Here is a 17087-nt window from a genome sequence, read left to right as displayed (position 1 = left end):
TGTTGATAACATGCAGCCCACTGATGAAGGCCCAATAGAGAAGCCCATAATTAATTGGAAGGGAGGCTCTCACATGAATCTGGCCCAGGTACATGCTCATGGTCCCCTAAACATAAATAAATAAATAAATAAATAAATAAATAAAGCTAAATGCTCATGCACCAGTTCTTTGGGAAGAATACCCAAGCTAGGCCTATTTGTTTTCTCCGAATTACTGGGCAGCAAATCTTTCAAGACGAGGAGGGATGCATTCCGGCCTGGCTTAAGAGTATGGTCAATGTCTGTTAAAAGTAATATCAAAAGGGGTTGAAAATTCCAAAAAATTTATAGCAAATGGGATATAAGTTTCTTTTTTTGTTTTTGTTCTTCACTGATATCTTATACGTATTTCATTGGATTTAACATGACATAGTACTAATTTATTTTTAAATTTGTTTTAGTATGGCTATTAATTTTTGGATTAAGAATATTTCGTTCCCCAGCAAAAATTTGTGAATTTTCAAAATTTCCCACATATTTAGTTAATTTTTTGACCCTGGTACTGACTAGAAAATGGCCAGCAATTCTAAAAATGGAAAACGGGCTGCAATAAATTCCATATGAATTAGGAAATAAGTAAAAATTATAAAAATAATAGCAAATGGGCTGTACACGCCACAGATTTCGAGGCTGACTTGTTTACGCAAGGCTTTGTGAGTGAACACACGATTCTAGCAGCAATTAGTGTTGGATGTCCATCCAACGGCCGACATCCTTCTTCAATCTCTGATCTTCCTGCTCCAGCAGCCTAAACTAGCGCTGGCGGGACTGCCTGCTCCCTCCTCTTGTGGCTCGCTGTGATGCCGCGCAGGCTTCCCCAGCCCACCCTACTCCCTCCGCTGGCCTGGCCGCACGCAATCAACTGCCTCCTTATTACGCGAAAAAAATGATTCCTCCCACTGACATCTGGGGCGCACCGGTTGGGAGGCTGACCTGTGGGCCTACTAAGTGGACGCGTACGCAGGGCTTGTCAACTTAGTCAACAAATGATTCTAGCGGCAGTAACCGTTGGATTTGAATCAAACGGTCCTGCTGCTTCTTCAATCGCTGCTCTTCTTGCACCAGCCGCCCAAACCAGCGCCGGGGAGACCGCCGGCTCCTGCCTCCAGTGGCCGGCTGTACTGCCGATGAGGCCTCATCGCCCCCTACTACTCCCACCGCTAGCCAGGCCCTGCGGTGATGGCAGCCTCACACCACAGCCAAACCAGTGAACCCTCGTACTCCTCTCCGCGTGGGCATCCACTGTCGCATCTTCCCCGGATTCGTGTCGTCCCCTTCCTAGGCCTCGTCGTCGTCCACCACCTTGGTGCTCTCGGCGCGGCGTGGTCAACGTGGTCAACGACATTCCATCGGAAGAGTACTATACATGGAGAGGCTGATAGTTGGGTCCACGGCCACAACCCAGTTTTTTTGTGATTTGCCAAGTAAGTCGCTTTGTCAGGCTTGTTGGACTGCAAATCTTTCAAGACGAGGAGAGCTTTCATTCGGCTGGCCGAGAAAATGGCCCATCAGTAATGAGAAATGGGCTGTACATTTTTAAAACACATCAAACCGGCAATTAGTTTCAAATATCTTTTTTTCATTTCGAGATTTGAAATTACATTAATTTTTATGCGTGGAGAATTTTTTGGATTTTATATTGATATACATTTATTTTTAAAATCAGTTTGAATGTGAGTTGAAATTTCAGGACTAAAAACAGTTCGGACCGCACCGAAATATGCAAAATTTCGTATAATTTTTTAACCGTGGCCACAATATGGGCTGTAATGCTAATAAAAAGAATATGGGCTCAAAAAAATCTAAATAATTAGCAAATGGGCTGTAAATTATTAGAAATAATGGCAGATGGGCTGTATGCTGTTTTCCACAGATTTGAGGCTTTCCTAAAAAAAGGTTGACACACAAGAAGTGACTGTTGGATGGCCATCCAACGGCCGTCGTGCTTCTTCAATCTCTGCTCTTCCTGCTCCAGCCGCTCAAACAGGCGCTGACGGGACTGCCTGCTCCCTCCTGCCCCCGGCCGGCTCTGCTGCCGTGCGGGCCTCACCGCCCCACCATACTCCCATTGCTGGCCTAGCCATCCCTCTACTCACCCACACCTGCTGTTATTCTCCGGCGACGGCAGACAAACCAGTAAACCCTCGTACAGTCATACTCTCCTCCGCGTGGGAAACAACTGCCAAGTCTTCCCTGCCTCCGTGTTGTTCCCTTCCTAGGCCTCGCCGTCGTCCACCGCCCTGGTGCTCTTGGCGCGATCTGGTCAACATGGTCAACGACCGACATGCATCTGAAGTGGACTTTACGTGGAGAGGCCGATAGCTGGGTCCACGGCCGCATGTAAGGAAATGCCTCCTTATTACACGCAAAATAATGATTCCTCCAGCTGACATCAGGGACCCATCGAATGGGCCTCTGTATTTCGCGAAAAACCGTTACTGCCGCTGATAGCTCGGACCCACCAGCTATATCTTCGCACGCAAGGAAGCGCCTCCTTATTACGCACAAAAAAATGAATACTCCCCCTGTTAGCTAGGACCCAGTATAGTGGCAGGCTGACTTGTGGGCCTACTAAGTTGACGGGGATGGAGGGCTTTGTCAAATTAGTCAATATGCACGATTCTAGCTCCAGTGACCGCACGATATCCATCGAACGGCCGTAGTGCTTCTTCAACCTCTAGTCTTCTTGCTACAGCCGTCCAAACCAGCGCCGGTCATGCCTCGTGCTCCTGCCTCTCATGGCCGGCTGCGATGCAGCGGAGGTCTCACCGCCCCTACTACTCCCACCGCTGGCCAGGCCATCCCTCTACTCACCCACACCCCCTGTTATTCTGCGGCGACGGCAGCCTCACACCGCAGCGAACCAGTGAACCCTCGTACTCCTCTACGCGTGGGCATCCACTGCCGCGTCTTCCCCGGTTTCATGTCGTCCCCTTCCTAGGCCTTGCCGTCGTCCACCGCCCTGGTGCTCTCGGTGCAGCGTGGTCAACGTGGTCAAGGAACGGCTTCCATCGGACATGGACTGTACGTGGAGAGGCTGACAGCTGGGTCCACGGCCGCAGCAAGGAAGTGCCTCCTTATTACGTGCAAAATAATTATTCCTCCACCTGACAGCGGGACCCACCGGACGGGCCACTGTATTTCGCCCCCTGACTGTTGGGACCCACCAGCTACATCTTCGCACGCAAGGAAGTGCCTGACAGTCGGGACCCAATCTGGTCGAAGCGTATGTAGCATTGTCATTCTGGTCGCGAATGTGTACGTACTTATATACTGGTCGATGTAGAGGCACGCACGTGTCGTAGTAGAGGCGGTCAGGGTGTAAGAAAGAAAATACGGCCATGTATGTGTACATACGGGCGAGGTCTCGAACGCCTACTCACACATACATACGGCGAGGGCTCGTGTACATGGCTGGGTCGGAACGGAGAAACAACGTCATCGTCGTGTTCATGGGGAGGCAACAGAATGCGTCGTGTTCATGGGGAGGCAACGGAATGCATCATGTTCATCAAGAGGGCTTGGATGGAACAGGCGATGGAAACGAGGCCTGGCGTACCGCAGAACGGAGGAAACGACCTTGTGTTCGACCGGACACGTTCAAAACAGGATCCTGTTCATCAGGAGGGGTGTGGCGTACCGCAAAACGGAGGAAACGGACCTCCTACGGTCGAAACGGGGGTCCTGTTGATCGGGAGGGGTGTGGCGTACCACAAAATGGAGGAAACAGACCTCCTAAGGTCGAAATGGGGGTCCTGTTGATTGGGAGGGGTGTGGCGTACCACAAAACGGAGGAAACAGACTTGTGTTGGAGTGCTACGGTCGAAACGGGGGTCCTGTTCATCGAGAGGGGTGTGGCGTACCACAAAACGGGACTCCACGAGATACTGTTCATCTCCACCGTCGACCTCCTCTAGCCTCCACGGGCTCGTTCATCCATCCTCCACGGGCTCCTGTTCATCCAGCCTCCACGGGCTCCTGTTCATCCAGCCTCCACCGTGCGCTACTCCACCGGCTACTGTTCAACCACCCCTCCACCGTCTACTGTTCATCCATCACTCCACACCACGGGGTCCTGTTCAACCACCCCTCCACAGGCACCCCTCCACTGTCTACTGTTCATCCAGCCCTCCACACCACGGGATCCTATTCAACCACCCCTCCACGGGCACCCTCCACCGTCTACTGTTCATCCAGCCCTCCACCACACCACGGGGTCTTGTTCATCCAGAGGCAACGCCACCGCCCACTATTCATCCAACCCACCCCGCAACACTCACTGTTCATCCCAAAGGCAGCATCGATCGGCTTCTGTTAGCAGCAGTAGCGAAGGAATCACTCGATCGGGTTCAGTTAACATCCATCGATCGATCGCTCGGGTTCAGTAACGTGTAGCCAGCAGTGCAATCTCTCGGGTTCAGTTAGAGCCCAACACCTCAATCGGGTTTAGTTAGAGCCAACACCTCGCACACACGCGCGTACGTGTACAAGAGAAACGCGCATCGCTCGGCCCCCGACCTCCCACCGTAACCGGGAACTCCCCGAAATTTTCCTCCCCCTCGCTTCTACCATGGTTTTTTCCGTCATGGACAGCCCAAAGAATGTCATGCAGCTGCGTCTCTGGCCCGCCTAGGATAAAAAGCCCATTTTCTGTCATGATTTTCTATCATAGAAGTAGGAGCCCACCACATCTATGATGATACCGGGTTTTGTCACAATTATCGTCATAGAAGTGTCATATGTATGACAGAATTTTTTTTCGTTCGGCCCAAAATGTCACGGACGTGTCTTTTTTTGTAGTGTTATTTGGTTGCAGGGTTGTTTGACAGAGACCATCTTCATACTACGCCTCCTACGGATTGATAAACCTTAGGTCATCCACTTGAGGGAAATTTGCTACTGTCCTACAAACCTCTGCACTTGGAGGCCCAACAACGTCTACAAGAAGAAGGTTGTGTAGTAGACATCATCCACGTACCCCCGTAGATTGAAAGCGGAAGCGTTAGCACAACGCGGTTGATGTAGTCGTACGTCTTCAAGATCCGACCGATCAAGTACCGAACGCACGTCACCTCCAAGTTCTGCACACGTTCAACTCGATGACGTCCGTCGAATTCCGATCCAGCCAATCTTTGAGGGAGAGTTCCATCAACATGACGGCATGGTGACGATGTTGATTTTCTACTGTCGCAAGGCTTCACATAAGCACCGCTACAATATTACCGAGGTGGACTATGGTGGAGAGGGGCACCGCACACGGCTAAAAGATCTAAGAGATCAATTGTTGTGTTTATGGGGTGCCCCTCTCCTCCGTATATAAAGGAGGGGAGGAGAGGTCCGGCAAAGGGGAGGAGGCGTGCCTAAGGGGGGGAGTCCTACTCCCACCGGGAGTAGGACTCCTCCTTTTTCCTATTTGGTGAGGGAGAGGGAAGGAAGAGGAAGGAGGGAGGAAGGAAAGGGGGGCCATCCCCCCTCCCAATTCGATTGGGCTTGGGGGGGGGGGATCCCTTGCTCCTTTCCCCTCCTTTCCACTAAAGCCCATTAAGGCCCATATACCTCCCAGGGGGTTCCGATAACCTCCCGGTGCTCCGGTATTATTCCGATCTCACCCGGAACCATTCCGGTATCCAAATATAGTCGTCCAATATATCGATCTTTACGTCTCGAACATTTCGAGACTCCTCGTCATTTCCATGATCACATCCGGGACTCCGAACTACCTTCGGTACATCAAAACACATAAACTCATAATATAACCGTCATCAAACTTTAAGCGTGCGGACCCTACGGGTTCGAGAACTATGTAGACATGACCGAGACACGTCTCCGGTCAATAACCAATAGCGGAACCTGGATGCTCATATTGGCTCCTACATATTCTACGAAGATCTTTATCGGTCAAACCGCATAACAACATATGTTTGTTCCCTTTGTCATCGGTATGTTACTTGCCCAAGATTCGATCGTCGGTATATCAATACCCAGTTCAATCTCGTTACCGGAAAGTCTCTTTACTCGTTCTGTAACACATCATCCCGCAACTAACTCATTAGTTGTAATGCTTGCAAGGCTTAAGTGATGTGTATTACTGAGTGGGCCCAGAGATACCTCTCCGACAATCGGAGTGACAAATCCTAATCTCGAAATACGCCAACCCAACAAGTACCTTCGGAGACACATGTAGAGCACCTTTATAATCACCCAGTTATGTTGTGACGTTTGGTAGCACACAAAGTGTTCCTCTGGTAAACGGGAGTTGCATAATCTCATAGTCATAGGAACATGTATAAGTCATGAAGAAAGCAATAGCAACAAACTAAACGATCAAGTGCTAAGCTAACGGAATGGGTCAAGTCAATCACATCATTCTCCTAATGATTTGATCACGTTAATCAAATGACAACTCTTTGTCTATGGCTAGGAAACATAACCATCTTTAATCAACGAGCTAGTCAAGTAGAGGCAGACTAGTGACACTCTGTTTGTCTATGTATTCACACATGTATTATGTTTCCGGTTAATATAATTCTGGCATGAATAATGAACATTTATCATGATATAAGGAAATAAATAATAACTTTTTATTGCCTCTAGGGCATATTTCCTTCACTACAATCACTTGAATCAAGTGGGGGTTAATCTTCCAGATAAGATAGTGATTGACAGAGTTCTCTAGTCACTATCACCAAGTTACTAGAACTTCGTGATGAACTATAATATGCAAGGGATAACAGAAACAATTCCCAAGCTCTTCATGATGCTAAAATCGACAAAGGTAGAAATCAAGAAAAGCATCAAGTGTTGATGTTTGACAAGACCACTAGTTTCAAGAAAAGGGTAAAGGGAAGAAGGGGAACTTCAAGAAGAACGACAATCAAGTTGCTTCTCAAGTGAAGAAGCCCAAGTCTAGACCTAAGCCTGAGATTAAGTGCTTCTACTGCAAAGGGACTGGTCATTGGAAGCAGAACTGCCCCAAGTATTTGGCGGATAAGAAGGATGGCAAAGTGAACAAAGGTATATTTGATATACATGTTATTGATGTGTACTTTACTAGTGTTTATAGAAACCCCTCATTATTTGATACTAGTTCAGTTGATGAGATTAGTAACTCAAGACGGGAGTTGCAGAATGAACAGAGGCTAGTTAAGGGTGAAGTGATGATGTGTGTTGGAAGTGGTTCCAAGATTGATATGATCATCATCGCACACTCCCTATACTTTCAGGATTAGTGTTGAACCTAAATAAATGTTATTTGGCATTTGCGTTAAGCATGAATATGATTTGATCCTGTTTATTGCAATACGATTATTCATTTAAAGTCAGAGAATAATTGTTGTTCTGTTTACATGAATAAAACCTTCAATGGTCATACACCCAAGGTGAATGGTTTATTGAATCTCGATCGTAGTGATACACATATTCACAATATTGAAGCCAAAAGATGCAAAGTTAATAATGATAGTGCAACTTATATGTGGCACTACCATTTAAGTCATATTGGTGTAAAGCGCATGAAGAAAATCCATGCTGATGGGCTTTTGGAATCACTTGAACATGAATCAGTTGATACTTGTGAACCATGCCTCATGGGCAAGATGATAAGACTCCGTTCTCCGGAACAATGGAGCGAGCAACATACTTGTTGGAAATAATACATACTGATGTATGCAATCTGATGAGTGTTGAGGCTCGCGGCAGGTATCGTTATTTTCTGACCTTCACAGATGATTTGAGTAAGATATGGGTATATCTACTTAATGAAACATAAGTCTGAAACATTTGAAAAGTTCAAAGAATTTCAGAGTGAAGTGGAAAATCATCGTAACAAGAAAATAAAGTTTCTACGATCTGGTTGTGGAGGAGAATATTGGAGTTACGAGTTTGGTCTACATTTGAAACAATATGGAATAGTTTCGCAACTCACGCCACCCGGAACATCACAGCGTAGTAGTGTGTCCGAACATCGTAATCATACTTTAACCTGATAAGCTCGAACCCAAATCGGAGAAATGTGTCTTCATAGGATACCCAAAGGAGACTGTTGGGTACACCTTCTATCATAGATCCGAAGGCAAGACATTTGTTGCTAAGAATGGATACTTTCTATAGAAGGAGTTTCTCTCAAAAAGAAGTGAGTGGGAGGAAAGTAGAACTTGATGAGGTAACTGTACCCACTCCCTTATTGGAGAGTAGTTCATCACAGAAACCGGTTCCTGTGAGACCTACACCAATTAGTGAGGAAGCTAATGATGATGATCATGAAACTTCAGATCAAGTTACTACGGAACCTCGTAGGTCAACCGGAGTAAGATCCGCACCAGAGTGGTACGGTAATCCTTTTCTCGAGGTCATGTTACTTGACCATGACGAACCTACGAACTATGAGGAAGCGATGATGAGCCCAGATTTCGCAAAATGGCTTGAAGCCATGAAATCTGAGATGGGATCCATGTATGAGAACAAAGTATAGACTTTGATTGACTTGCCCGATGATCGGTGAGTCATTAAGAATAAATGGATCTTCAAGAGGAAGACGGACGCTGATAGTACTGTTACTATCTACAAAGCTCGAATTGTCGCAAAATGTTTTCGACAAGTTCAAGGTGTTGACTACAATGAGATTTTCTCACTCGTATCGGTGCTTAAAAGTCTGTCTGAATCATGTTAGCAGTTGCTGCATTTTATGAAATCTGGCAAATGGATGTCAAAACTGTATTCCTTAATGGATTTATTAAAGAAGAGTTGTATATGATGCAACCAGAAGGTTTTGTCGATCCTAAAGGTGCTAACAAAGTGAGCAAGCTCTAGCGATCCATTTATGGACTGGTGCAAGCACCTCGGAGTTGGAATATATTCTTTGATAAAGTGATCAAAGCATATGGTTTTATACATACTTGCGGTGATGCCTGTATTTACACGAAAGTGAGTGGGTGCACTACATCATTTCTGATAAGTATATGTGAATGAATATTGTTGATCGGAAGTAATGTAGAATTTTCTAGAAAGCATAAAGGAGTGTTTGAAAGGTGTTTTTCAAAGAAAGACCTCGATGAAGCTGCTTACACATTGAGCATCAAGATCTATAGAGATAGATCAAGACGCTTGATAAGTTTTTTCAATGAGTATATACCTTGACAAGATTTTGAAGTAGTTCAAAATGGAACAGTCAAAGAAGGAGTTCTTTCCTGTGTTGCAAGGTGTGAAGTTGAGTAAAGACTCAAAACCCGACCACAGCAGTAAATAGAAAGAGAATGAAAAGTCATTCCCTATGCCTCAGTCATAGGTTCTATAAAGTATGCCATGCTATGTACCAGACCTATTGTATACCCCGTCCTGAGTTTGGCAAAGGAGTACAATACTGATCTAGGAGTAGATCACTGGACATCAGTCAAAATTATCCTTAGAGGACTAAGGAAATATTTCTCGGTAATGGAGGTGATAAAAGAGTTCATCGTAAAGAGTTACGTCGATGCAAGCTTTTTACATCGATCTAGAAGACTCTAAGTCTCGATCTGGATACATATTGAAAGTGGGAGCAATTAGCTAGAGTAGCTCCGTGCAGAGCATTGTAGACATAGAAATTTGCGAAATACACACGGATCTGAATGTTGCAGACCCATAGACTAAACTTCTCTCACAAGCAAAACATGATCACTCTTTGGGTGTTAATGACATAGCAATGTGAACTAGATTATTGACTCTAGTAAACCTTTTGAGTATTAGTCACATGGAGATGTGAACTAATCACATAAAGATGTGAACTACATTATTGACTCTAGTGCAAGTGGGAGACTGAAGGAAATATGCCCTAGAGGCAATCATAAAGTTGTTATTTATATTTCCTTATATCATGATAAATGTTTATTATTCATGCTAGAATTGTATTAACCGAAAACATAATACATGTGTGAATACATAGACAAACAAAGTGTCACTAGTATGCCTCTACTTGACTAGCTCGTTGATCAAAGATGGTTATGTTTGCTAACCATGGACATGAGTTTTCATTTGATAAACGGGATCACATCATTAGGAGAATGATGTGATTGACTTGACCCATTCCGTTAGCTTAGCACTTGATCGTTTTAGTTTACTGCTATTGCTTTCTTCATGACTTATACATGTTCCTATGACCATGAGATTATGCAACTCCCGATTACCGGAGGAACACTTTGTGTGCTACCAAACATCACAACATAACTGGGTGATTATAAAGGTGCTCTATGATACATCCATTTTGCATCATGCTTTTATATCGATATTTATTGCATTATGTGCTATTATTACACATTATGTCACAATACTTATGCCTATTCTCTCTTATTTTACAAGGTTTACATAAAGAGGGAGAATGCCGGCAGCTGGGGTTCTGGGCTGGAAAAGGAGCAAATATTAGAGACCTATTCTGCACAGCTCCAAAAGTCCTGAAACTTCACGGAAGTCATTTTAAGAATATATAAAAAATACTGAGCGCAAGAAGTTCCGGAGGGGGGCCACACCCTGCCCATGAGGGTGGGGGCGCGCCCTACCCCCTGGGCATGCCCCCTGCCTCGTGGCCCCCTTGGTGGCCCTCCGACGCCCATCTTATGCTATATGGAGTCTTTTGATGAGGAAAAAAATCATAAGCCAGCTTTCGGGATGAGACTCCGCCGCCACGAGGCGGAACCTTGGCGGAACCAATCTAGGGCTCCGGCAGAGCTGTTCTACCGGGGAAACATCCCTCCGGGAGGGGGAAATCATCTCCATCGTCATCACCAACGATCCTCTCATCAGGAGGGGGTCAATCTCCATCAACATATTCACCAGCACCATCTCCTCTCAAACCCTAGTTCCTCTCTTGTATCCAATTCTTGTCTCTAAGTCGGGGATTGGTACCTGTAGGTTGCTAGTAGTGTGATTACTCCTTGTAGTTGATGCTAGGTGGTTTATTTGGTGGAAGATCATATGTTCAGATCCTATATGCATATTAATACCCCTCTGATTATGAACATGAATATGCTTTGTGAGTAGTTACATTTGTTCCTGAGGACATGGGAGAAGTCTTGCTATTAGTAGTCATGTGAATTTGGTATTCGTTCGATATTTTGATGAGATGTATGTTGTCTCTCCTCTAGTGGTGTTATGTGAACATCGACTACATGACACTTCACCATTATTTGGGCCTAGAGGATGGCATTGGGAAGTAATAAGTAGATGATGGGTGGCTAGAGTGACAGAAGCTTAAACCCTAGTTTATGTGTTGCTTCGTAAGGGGCTGATTTGGATCCATATGCTTCATGCTATGGTTAGGTTTACCTTAATACTTTTGTTGTAGTTGCGGATGCGTGCAATAGAGGTTAATCATAAGTGGGATGCTTGTCCAAGTAAGGGCAGTACCCAAGCACCGGTTCACCCACATACCAAATTATCAAAGTACCGAACGCGAATCATATGAACGTGATGAAAACTAGCTTGACGATAATTCCCATGTGTCCTCGGGAGCGCTTTTCTCTATATAAGAATTTGTCCAGGCTTGTCCTTTGCTACAAAAAGGATCGGGCCTCCTTGCTGCACTTTATTTACTTTTGTTACTTGTTGCTCATTACCAATTATCCTATCACAAAACTATTTGTTACCTATAATTTCAGTGCTTGCAGAGAATACCTTGCTGAAAACCGCTTATCATTTCGTTCTGCTCCTCGTTGGGTTCGACACTCTTACTTATTGAAAGGACTATGATAGATCCCCTATACTTGTGGGTCATCACTCTATAGGTGTCTCTGATGGTGTTCGTGGAGTTGGCATAGATCAAGAATAGGATTTGTCACTCCGATTGTCGAAGAGGTATCTCTGGGCCCTCTCGGTAATGCACATCACTATAAGCCTTGCAAGCAATGTGACTAATGAGTTAGTTGCAGAATGTTGCATTACAGAACGAGTAAAGAGACTTGCTAGTAATGAGATTGAACTATATATTGAGATACCGACGATCGAATCTCGGGCAAGTAACATACCGATGACAAAGGGAACAACGTATGTTGTTATGCGGTTTGGCCGATAAAGATCTTCGTAGAATATGTAGGAACCAATATGAGCATCCAGGTTCTGCTATTGGTTATTGACCAGAGACGTGTCTCGGTCATGTCTACATAGTTCTCAAACCCGTAGGGTCCGCACGCTTAAAGTTCTGTGACAATCGGTATTATGAGTTTTTGTGTTTTGATGTACCGAAGGTAGTTCGGAGTCCCGGATGTGATCACGAACATGACGAGGAGTCTCAAAATGGTCGAGACATAAAGATCAATATATTGTAAGGTCATATTCGGACACCGTATGAGTTCCAGGGGTTATCGGATAAATACCGGAGAACCGGGAGGTTACCGGAACCTCCCGGGGGGTTATTGGGCCTTATGGGCCCAAGTGGAGGAAGATGAGAGGTGGCCAGCCAGGGGCGTGCGGCCCCCCTAGCCCAAACCGAATTGGACTAGGGGGCCTCCCCCCTTTCCTTCTTCTTCTCCTCCCCTTCCTTCCCCTCTCCTACTAGGACTAGGAAAGAGGGGGGAATCCTACTTGGAGTAGGATTGCCCCCCTTGGGCGCGCCTCCTCCTCCTTGGCCGCCCCCTCATCCTCTCCCTCCTTTATATACGGGGAGGGGGGCACCCCTTGGAGACACAACAATTGATTTGTTGATCTCTTAGCCGTGTGTGGTGCCCCCCTCCACCATAATCCACCTCGGTTATATCGTAGCGGTGCTTAGGCGAAGCCCTGTGATGGTAGCTTCATCAACATCGTCACCATGCCATCGTGCTGACGAAACTCTCCCTCGAGCTCTACTAGATCGTGAGTTTGTGGGACGTCACCGAGCTGAACGTGTGCTGAACGCGGAGGTGCCGTACGTTCGGTGCCGAGGATCAGTCGATCGTGAATACGTACGACTACATCAACCGCATTGTTATAACGATTTCGCTTAACGGTCTACGAGGGTATGTGGACGACACTCTCCCCTCTCATTGCTATGCATCATCATGATCTTGCGTGTGTGTAGGAATTTTTTTGAAATTACCATGTTCTCCAACACATGCAAGCACTCTCCACCAGTGCATCAGATCATGCACCACTCCACCTTTCAACAAGCAACATATTTGGAGCAAAGAGGCACTTACGGTTTGAGCTCTACTGGACCAAGCTAGAGGGCTTTGAAGACGCGGTCAGAGAAGCTTTGGTCTGTAGTAGTGAGATCTTTGATCCTTTCAAAAGGTTGGATGCGCTTTTCAGGAACACGGCATCATACTTACAAGCTTGGGGGCGAGAAAGACCGGGAGCATCAAAATCCTCATGAAGATTGCAAATTGGCTGGAGATGAGACCCTTGTCATTGTTAGAAACTTGGTTGCGCCGAACCCTCAAGCTCTCTTTGCCGGGCCTAGCATCGCTTGAACGCACCATTGACATGCAAAGATCCAGGATTCGCTGGCTAAGGGATGGCGACACAAACACTAAGCTGTTCGAAGCCGTAGCCAACAGAAGACGTACCAAGAATTTCATCCCCTGCATCAAGAGAGGCGACGAAATCATCACTAACCAAGTTAGAAAAGAGGAAGTTTTTTCTGAGGCCTTCGAAAACCTTCTTGGGAAGGCCGGAGCCCGTGATAACACTATAGACCTTGAGTACCTTCAGATCCCAGAGTGCAATCTTGATGAACTCGAGCTAAAGTTCACTGAACAGGAAGTTTGGAATGTGATTAAAGAGATCCTTGCCGATAGAGCTCCATGCCCCGATGGATTCATTGGTGCTTTCTACCACATTTCTTGGCCTATCATTAAAGGAGACATCATGACTGCGCTGATGAAACTGTATGTGGGAGATGTCCGAGGCTTTGATAAACTCAACCATTCGCACATTGTTATGATCCCCAAGATACCTGATGCCCTGGAAGTTGGAGATCATCGACTGATAAGATAGCCTCATAGCTTCGCTAAACTCTTTGCCAAACTACTCGCAACCAAAGCTCGGCCTCGCATGTCAGAGATCATGGCCATAAATCATTCGACATTCATCAAGGGGAGAAACATCCATGACAACTACCTCCTGGTCAGACAGCTAGCCCGGAAACTTCACGCGAGAAAGGAGAAGGGGCTGTTTCTCAAGCTTGATATCTCTAAAGCATCTGACTCACTATCTTGGCCGTTCCTATTGGAGAACCTAAGGGCAAGGGGTTTTGGACAGAGGTGGATTACTTGGATCTTGATCCTTCTCCACTCAGCAAGCACTCGTGTGGTGGTCAATGGAGTCCCGGCAAGGCGATTTCATCATGCCAAGGGCCTAAGGCAAGGGGACCTAGTCTCGCCGCTACTCTTTGTGATCCCCATGGACTCCCTAACCTCCATCATAAGAAAGGCAACTGAAGAATGAATCCTCAGCTCGTTCAGAGGAATGACGACCACACAACATCTATCCCTCTATGCTGATGACCTCGTGCTCTTCCTGGGACCGACCATGAAAGATCTGACATTTGTCAAGGCCACGTTCGACATCTTCGGTGAAGCTTCTAGCCTCAGAATCAATTACAACAAATCCAACGCGATACTCATCAGGCACAACGAGAACGGTCATCACAGAGTGGAGTCGATCCTGCAATGTAGGATGGGAAACTTTCCATGCCAATACCTTGGTCTCCAACTTGCGATCAACCAGCTAACAAGGGCGAATTGGTAGCCGCTCCTTGATCAAGTAAGGAAGTTCATCCCGGCTTGGCAACGAGGCATCATCCGCCGACCTGGGAGATTGATCATGGTCAAAACGGTTATCGCTGCAAGACCGACCCACCAGCTCCTAGTGCTTGACCCCCCTGTCTGGGTCCTTGAGGAGATCAACAAGTGGATGCACTCATTCTTTTGGGCTGGCAAAGAGAAGAGTGTAACACCCCGGATGTGACTTTCCACATTTGTAACTCCGACTCTTGCTTTTTCCGGAGAGGTGTTGTGAGATTCCCTTCGTGGTTGGGTTTTGTCTTTGTTTTGCTTTTGTTCATGTCATTCATTTCATATCATGTCATCATGTGCATCTCATTTGCATACGTGTTCATCTCATGCATCCGAGCATTTCCCCTGTTGTCCGTTTTGCAGTCTGACACTCCTACGTCCACCGGCGCCCCCTTTTGTCTCTTTTCGTGAGCGGGTGTTAAATGTTCTCGCAATGGATCAAGATTTACCAAGTGGCCTTGGTACACGACCGGTAGACCGCCTGTCAAATTTCGTGTCATTTGGAGTCCGTTTGATACTCCAACGGTTAACCGGGGAACCGTAAAGGCCTCGTGTGTGTTGCAGCCCAACACCCCTCCAAAACGGCCCAATAACCCATCCAAACCACTCCCATGTCCTCTGTCGTCGGATCACGATCGCGTGGGCTAAAACTACACTTCATTTGGACTCTCCAAACTTCCTCGACCTATATAAAGGTCTTCCCCGTCCAAAATCGCAGTCCAAACCCTAGTGTTTTCGTCCTCGTGCCGCCGGACATGTCCACCGAGCACGTCGTTCCAGCCAATCAGCGGCCGCCACATCAGCATCGCCGCCGCGCCCAGCCACTCCGCCACTGCCACGCGTCCTCCCCGTGCCTCGCACCTCCCGTGGCCCGCCCAGGCCCGGATGCCGCCGGCGCTCGCCCGCCATGGCCCGAGTCCCGCGCGCCCGCCCGGCTCCCATCCACCGCCGCCTCTCCGGCGTCGCCCGCGGCCGCCACCCCGCGCGCTGCCCCTGCTCCTCCCGCCGGCGACCGGAGCCGCCGCGCCCTCCGCTCGTGGCCGCGCGTCCTGCGCCGAACGTCGCCGCCGTGCGCCGCCTACCGCCGCCTCTCTTCGCCCTCCTCCCTAGAGCCGGTCATCTTCTTCCTCCACTCCGGCCACTTCTCCGGCGATGTTCCGGCGAGATCCGCTCCGCCGCCAACCGGGATCAGATCCACCCGCACCGCCAACCAAACACGGTGCCCTGTACCGATCCGCTCCATCCCGGATATCCTCGTCCCGCGTTGACTTTCGCGAGGTTGAAATTCCACTAAGTTCTTTTTCTGTTAAGTTTTACACCCATGTTCATCATGTCATAACTTGTTGCATACTGCTCCGTTTCATGCACATGATATATCAAAATGTTCATCATGAGATGCTCTGCATTTTGTTACATTGTGGCATGCTTGTTTGAGTCCATCTTGATGCCCAAATAGTTGATGTAAGAGTGCTATAAATTGTTAGTTGCTGTTACTTACCAGATTATGTGCATTTGTTATTTTTGCTCCAATTATTATGTGCTGCATATGGGCATGAGCTGTACATGTATTTTGATCTATGCCATGCCATCTTTACAGGGGTGTATGCCATGTATTTTTGTGATATTTGTGGTGACTAGCACAAGCATGCAAAGTAGCCTTCGTGATATTGTTGATTTCAGGATCTCAGGATTTTGGCTAAGTCTGGTCTGCTGTTACATGTAACCATGTTGCTACAGTGAGATCCATGTTGTATTTGAGTTGCTTCAGTAAGGATGATTTGGACATATGGCTATGCTCTATCCATCCACGCCCCTGTTTGCAATTATGGAGTGCCATAGCATGAATTAATCTTGCTCTACTTTTGCTATAAAATGTTCCTGGCAGATTGTTTACCTGTTAATCAATTTTGCCATGGTTGTTGTAGTTGATCCATGCATGCTATGAACTTGCTCTTGCCATTGTTAGCTTCATGAACATGTCTTCTTGCTGATGCTATGCTTATCTTGTCATGCAATGCCTTGTGTTAAGTGAATCGAGCTCGCAAAGATGCCTTCATAACTCTGTTTATGCCATGCTCAGTTTTCTGCTAAGTCTGAATCTGTTAACGAAACTTGCTATGTTTACATGGGTGCCATCATATCTTCTGTGCCTTTTTGGCTTATAGTCAGTAAGGGACTTTTGTTCTATGCTTTGAGTAGATTCATGACATGCCTTTTTTTGCTATGATCTGTTCCTGTAGCATGTTGTTAGCTTGCTCTAAACATTGCTTCCTGATGTTATTCCTGGCATGTTAGTATTTTCACCAA

The sequence above is a fragment of the Triticum aestivum genome, chromosome 6A (genome assembly GCF_018294505.1).
Source record: "Triticum aestivum cultivar Chinese Spring chromosome 6A, IWGSC CS RefSeq v2.1, whole genome shotgun sequence".
Lineage (NCBI taxonomy): Eukaryota > Viridiplantae > Streptophyta > Magnoliopsida > Poales > Poaceae > Triticum > Triticum aestivum.
Note: the sequence above shows the minus strand (reverse complement) of the source record.